At 34.0% G+C, this 6,733-nt stretch overlaps 1 non-coding gene across 1 annotated transcript; it reads left to right on the top strand.

The window, feature by feature from the left end:
- The first annotated feature begins 5,972 nt into the window (after positions 1-5,972).
- On the top strand, positions 5,973-6,079 carry LOC121208208 (small nucleolar RNA R71). The gene has a single exon (XR_005903152.1). It is a non-coding gene; the product is annotated as a small nucleolar RNA R71 (small nucleolar RNA).
- Positions 6,080-6,733: the final 654 nt, after the last annotated feature.

The raw sequence follows: 6,733 nt of genomic DNA, 5'->3' as shown, positions 1-6,733 counted from the left end.
AATATTATTTAGTTAAAATTGAATTAAATTAAAAATATAACAAAATTAAAGAAATTTATAAGAAATATTGTAATAAAAGATAATTTCACAACTAAAACTGAAATAACCCGTAAAATTTAAAGTTTAAAAATTGTAAACTCATATATATTGTATCATAATAATAACATAACTAAAGTTTATATAAAATATTGCTAAAATCATTAGCCAGCAATGTATTAATTAAAATTGATGGCAAGAAAAATAAAGGTTTACATCACCTAAACAATAACGAAGTTTAAATTGGCAAAAATAAAGTTTACATCACCTAAACTAAGTCGTGATATTTTTCTTAAGGGACAAGTTGAGGCATATATATTTGAAAGCTATTGGAAGGAAATTAGGAGCATTGAAAAATTTTATAACTAAATATGAAATGCATAAAGAAACCAAACTTTAGATGCAACGAAGTACTTTACTTACCTATGGAGTCATGTAGAAATAATGCTAATATTGCATCATCAAACTAATTTTTTCACTTAAAATAATGAATATGTAAGCAAATTTCCTCAACCTAACACAAACTATATAGATAGATAAATAGATGTTAATAACATCATCTTGATAGCAATTCTCCAATCTATATATAAGCAATAGAGAAAAAGAAAAAAAAAACAAAGACCATTGATTAAAGTAAAACAAACCTATATTAATATTAAGAGTATTGATTTTAGATAAGTCGTTTGATAAGTTGTATTCATCTTCTTCAATTTCTTTGGTATTATCTAGTAATTGAATTTCATCTTTATCTACAAAAGCCCTTTCTATAAAATTCCTTCTAGATCTTTTAAAAAAATCATCCCCAACCCTTTGAAATTTCCCTTTTCTTCTACTTGACTAACCATCCTATACAATAACATATATATTAAAAAAACACAAAAATAATTGTGTATATAAATTCGTTATAAAATAGAATATGGAATCTTAAAAAATACCTAAAGTTTAATTTTTTTTCCTTCACAAAGAAAAAAAAAACGAGAAAGGATAACTAGGAGAATGAACTTGCAAAACAATTTTCAATACTTCTTTGTAAAAGCGTTTTAACTTAATGGTGAAAATTTTTGGTACCAAAGTTATAAGAAATTGCCTCCAATTTCCCATGTTAACTTTTCAAAACATTTGTAAATTTTGGGTTAACTCATAAAAGGAACAATATAAGGTAATTATTAAAACCTTACATATCTTATTTTAAACTTTATAGATCTTATTAGGGCTAATAAAACAAAATAGAATGTTTGTTGTTTTCACAAATTATTAATTGTTGTCAATTATAAAACCTTAATAATTAAATCTACCCTAAGAAGATGGAAAATGTTAAGTTAAATTTGAAATCGTTAAACCCATTGTAGCACCAAAAGCGACCACAATAATCTCTATGACTTTCAAAATTATACAGGTAAAAAAAAAACCTTTTAATTTTATAAACTTTGTGTATTGGAAAAGAAAATTATATATAAAGTTAGAAGAGAGCTAATCAAATATAAATTTTATTAAAGATATTTGAGAAGATAGTAAAGCTTAACCATGGATGTTGAAAGCGAAATTTTATTGTTTCTTTAAAAATATTTTCGTTTTGATGAACTGTAAATCCCCTAACCCGTATCTGTCGTCGGATTAGGGTTACTGAGTATTACTGTACAATCAAGACATAATTAAACTTGAAATCATTCCATAACATAGTTAAATCATAGACCAATTGTAAACATACATACATACTGTCCCTAAATCAAGCCCTCGAGGCCCTAAAAATACCTTAGAATTGATTCAGATCAATTTCAAAACATTTGGAAAGTTCAGTAAAAAGTCACAAAATTTTGGTAACAGAGGTCACACAGTCGTGTCCTACCTCATGTCCTTACCCGTGAAACTCTTTGAGTAGAGCCACACGGTCGTGTCACACGCCCATGTGCCTAGCCATGTGCTAGGCCGTTTAACTCACTGACTTACATGCAAAAGAACCAACAGGGGACACACGGCTGTGTCACCAGGCCGTGTGTCACACATGGTTAAGACACATGCCTGTGTCTCAAGCCATGTGGACTAAAATTTACCTATAATCAAGCCATTTCAAATCCATTACATGCATAATTGATGGTCACTAAACTAACTATAAATACAACTAAGGTAAGCGCACCTATCGAACAATAGTATAGTTATGGTGAGTAGGGAATATCATATCCACGAGGACTAAAATTACTAGTAACTACGTTTTTCTATTATTTAACCGATAAATTGAAGTGATTGTTTTTAGTCCAAAATTACTAATCTAATTTAACTATGAATGCGACAAAGAATGAAATGGGAAAATAACCAAAGATAACCAAAGAGAAAGACAATACCCAGGAAAGAATTCACCTAAACTTCATCTATTATTCTGAATCTGAATTAAATGATTTATTCACTTGTGTCTTGATCCGTTGAAATCCCTAAATTCTATTAATATCTCTTTCGAGAGTAAGAACAACCGACTCTAGGTTGATTAATTGAAATCTCTTTCTAATTACAACCCCTATTATCGGATTAACTCGATCTATGGATTCCCCTATTAGATTTGACTGTAATCCAGTAGATTCATGTCGTCCTATTTCTAGGATTGCATGCAACTCCACTCAATTATGCCAGATCTACTCTTAAACAGGGACTTTTACTCCACTGAAATAAGCACATTAAACTTGAATTAATATTTCAAAAATATTAAAACAGGAAATAAGCATACATAATGGAGAACAAGAATCAAGTACTTATCGCCTAAATCAAAAATCAAATAATAAAATTCATCATAGGTTTCGTCTTCCCTAAGTATCTAGGGAATTTAGTTCATAATTCTGAATGAAAAAATCTCAAAGTCGGAATAACCACAAGTCATAAAGAAACACAATAAAACTTTGAAAGAAATTAAATGGAGATCTTCGATCTTGAAGGAGATTGATAAACCATAAAATTAACATGTTTTTAATCCCATTGTTGATGCGTTTTTGGATGATTTATTATGTAAAATAGTGACTTTGATACTCCTAATCCTTTAAATTTAATTTTCTATACTTAGGTTGTAACACCCCAAACCCAGCCTAGACGTTATGGCCAAATCCGGACGTGCCACAAGAATGGGTTTTGATAACGAAATCTACATGTTAAAACCATTTCAATTTTTCAACTTTTATTTGCTTTTATCTATTGTCAAAACATTTATTCAATTAATCAATTTGCCTTAAAACGTGTTTTATAGTGGAAGCTTACGAAAAGCATTGTTTTTAAAGAAAGTAGTTTGTATCTTTAGAAAACGTTTGTTTTAGTAAAAACCATAGTTTTTGGATATCAGTCGCAAATTAAATACTAAAACGAAAATCTAAATTCAAAAGGAAATCAGCCAAAAAGTCCGGAGAGTCCAATTATTACAAAAATTCAAAAATAATCCTTAAAATAAAAACCATAAACCTAATCAGTTTACGAACTTTTGGTCACCAAGAGGCTCCGTCGCACTGATCCGCCTAAGTCTGTGGATTACCTGAATAGAATAGACAAACGGATGTGAGTTTTCATAAACTCAGTGTGTAACCCAATAAAATTAAGCATGCAAACATACAGAAATAGAGTCAGGTCCATGCCCTTTTTAGATACAGTAAACAGAATCAGATATATAGAATCCTACCCCTATCCTCTACACACTAACTTTGACCATCCCACCACACCATGTAGGGTTAAAAACACCGACCCATCCCTACAAACCATATCGTGCCATTACGACACATATCAGATAATGTGTAGCCAAGCTACTAGAATCTAGGCAATGATCGCCATACAGAATAATTTCTCCTCATATACAAATCTCACCCCACAATTATATACAGAAACAGATATAGAATAACATACTAGACATACTCAACATGCTTATGTACAGATATCAAAATAATCAGACATGCATAGCATTATCATACTCAGAACAAAATATCAGACTATCAGATCTACATTTTTAGGTTTTGGTTAGCCCTTACCGACCTTACGGTAGGCCCACATTCGATTGGAACGATCCGTGCGACCCTAGGAAAATTATCAGAAATATGGACCCACATGCTCATGTAGCTTGCCCATGTGGATCCACGTCCGTGTGGCCCAAACACCCAAATTGGCCTTACTCGTGTGGCCCACACGACCTGGCCCAAAAACCCACACACCCGTGTGGACCTACATGACCGTGTGGCCCACACACCTAACTTGGCCTAGCCCGTGTGGCTCACACGGCCACACTCTGGCCACCACACGGTTGTGTCTTGTGCATGACCATGCCTTCGTTGACCATACGACCAACCACACAGGTTACCACATGCCGTGTGGCGTCGACAGAACAGTTTTTCGGCTTTTTTAAGAATTCAACTTTCTGCATTTCGGGCACACGCCTGTTATGATGTTGATGCAAAATCATTCCGGAGGCCTTGAAACCTAAGAAAGAGGCACCCAAATGCCGATTTAGCAGTCAATTTACGAATCGGTACAAAACCCAAAATAACACTTAAGACTTGCCGACAACGAAAACCACTGCTAATACCGCTCAAGCAAATGGTGCGAAATTCACTATTCATAGCCTTCTCCTACACCAAAATAATGGTAGAAAAATCAAATTCCACGATTACATCAACAGAAACTAACGCATAAACATAACTATCTCAAAAATACAACGAAACCCTTACCTATTAAACAACATGAAAGAAACGAAACATCAATGTATCGCGGTTTGAAAGGAAAATTTTGATAGAAGTTAGAAAAAGAAGCCGAAAGTTGAAAGTGGCAAACAGAGAGAAAAACAAATGCCAGAGGGGAAAAAATTTTGGGAAATAGAAAAAAAAACTGCTAGCATATCCCTAATTTCTCTCTACTAACCCACTAACAAACAACTTACTCAGGATCCCAACTCCAAAAAAACTCTATCGCTTAACAAAGCAAAAATATAACACCCTCACTAATGCAGGGATTCGAACATAGGATAAGTTAATGTGTAATTTTTTCAAAAGTATAAGAAATTTACCTAATTGTTCGTTCGTGTGGTCTTTCTTCGTCATGCTAGGATATGGCACTAGAGGTTTATATTCTTTACCAACCGGTTTTTGCTCATTTTGGCTTACGTCAACCTTACTGTCACTTACCATGCTTTCTTGCCTCAGTTCTGATTTAGATTCAACTATCCCTTCTTCATCTCAAATAGTAATTGCATGAAGTTGCTCTATTGGGTTAGTTTTGGTGTTGCTAGGAAAGCTACCTTGTGGTCATTCTGAAATCAGTTTAGCGAGTTGACCGATTTGATTCTCGAGTCCTTGAATTGATGCTTGCAGATTTTTAGTGCTACTTTAGTCTTTTGAAAGTAAGTTTTTGACATCGAGATAAACTTCGTCAATATCTCCTCGAGATTCGGCTTCTTCTCTTGCTGGTAAGGTTGTTGTTGGAAGCCTGGAGGAGGTTGTGCTCTCTGATTTCCTTGCCCACCCCTAGAGAAATTGGGATGATTCCTCCAACCTATATTATAGGTGTTACTATAAGGATTATTTTGAGGCCTAGAATTATTACCCATATAATTGATTTGTTCGTTCTTTGTGCTAGGACTGTAGGGTAAATATTATGGATTGTTTATTCCTCCTCCATTCGTATCGTACTACATCATTGGATGTACCTGGGTAGAAACACATAAACTGTCAATTTTCTTATTTAAAATATCTTCCTGATTTGATATGATGGTGACCGCATCTAAATTGAAAACATCGGCTACTCTCATCGGCTTTGTCCTCATGACTTACCACTAATAATTATTAAGTGCCATCTCATCTATAAATTCATAAGCCACTTCAGGTGTTTTATTGTTCAAAGTTCCACCACCTGCTGCATCGATTAACTGCCTAGTTGAGGGGTTCAAATCGTTGTAGAAGGTCTAAACTTGTAGCCATAGAGGTAACCCTTTGTGAGGGCACCTTCTCAATAAATCCTTGTATCTCTCCCATGCATCATATAAGGTCTCTAAGTCGATCTGAATGAAAGAAGAGATATCATTCCTTAACTTGGTTGTCTTAGCTGGTGGGAAATACTTTAGTAGGAATGTCTCGGTCATTTGATCCCATGTCATGATAGAACCTCGTGGTAAAGAATTCAACCACTGTTTAGCTTTGTTCCTCAATGAGAAGGGAAACAACTGCAGGCGAATGACGTCATCAAAAATGTCATTTATCTTGAAAGTATCACAAACTTCCAAAAAAATAGCCAAATGAGTATTTGGATCTTCGTCTTGCAAACCATCGAACTGAACAAATTGTTGTACCATCTAAATAGTGTTCGGCTTCAGTTCAAAATTATTCACAGCAATGGTGGGTCTCACAATACTCGATTCAGCCTCAGTTAGAGTGGGCTTGGCATAATCGTACATAGTACGAGGAGTAGGATTTGGATTTGGATTTGCAGGATCCGCAGCAACTGCAGGAGGTGGCTGATTATTCGGATTATCACCCATCTCCTCAATAATAATAACAACATCCTTTTACTCTTCAACTATACTCTTTCGACTCTGCCTTGCTTCTCTACGATTTTTGCGAGCTGTACTTTCAATCTCACTGTCAAATAATAATGGTCACGACGGGTTCTTCTAGTCATAAACTAAAGGAACGTGCCAGAAGCAAATAAAAGAAAAGAAAAATTAGAATGAAAAAATTAAACTAAAAAT

Source organism: Gossypium hirsutum, chromosome A01 (assembly GCF_007990345.1).
Source record: "Gossypium hirsutum isolate 1008001.06 chromosome A01, Gossypium_hirsutum_v2.1, whole genome shotgun sequence".
NCBI classification, from domain to species: Eukaryota; Viridiplantae; Streptophyta; class Magnoliopsida; order Malvales; family Malvaceae; genus Gossypium; species Gossypium hirsutum.
Note: the sequence above shows the minus strand (reverse complement) of the source record. Positions and strands in the feature narration are given on the sequence as shown.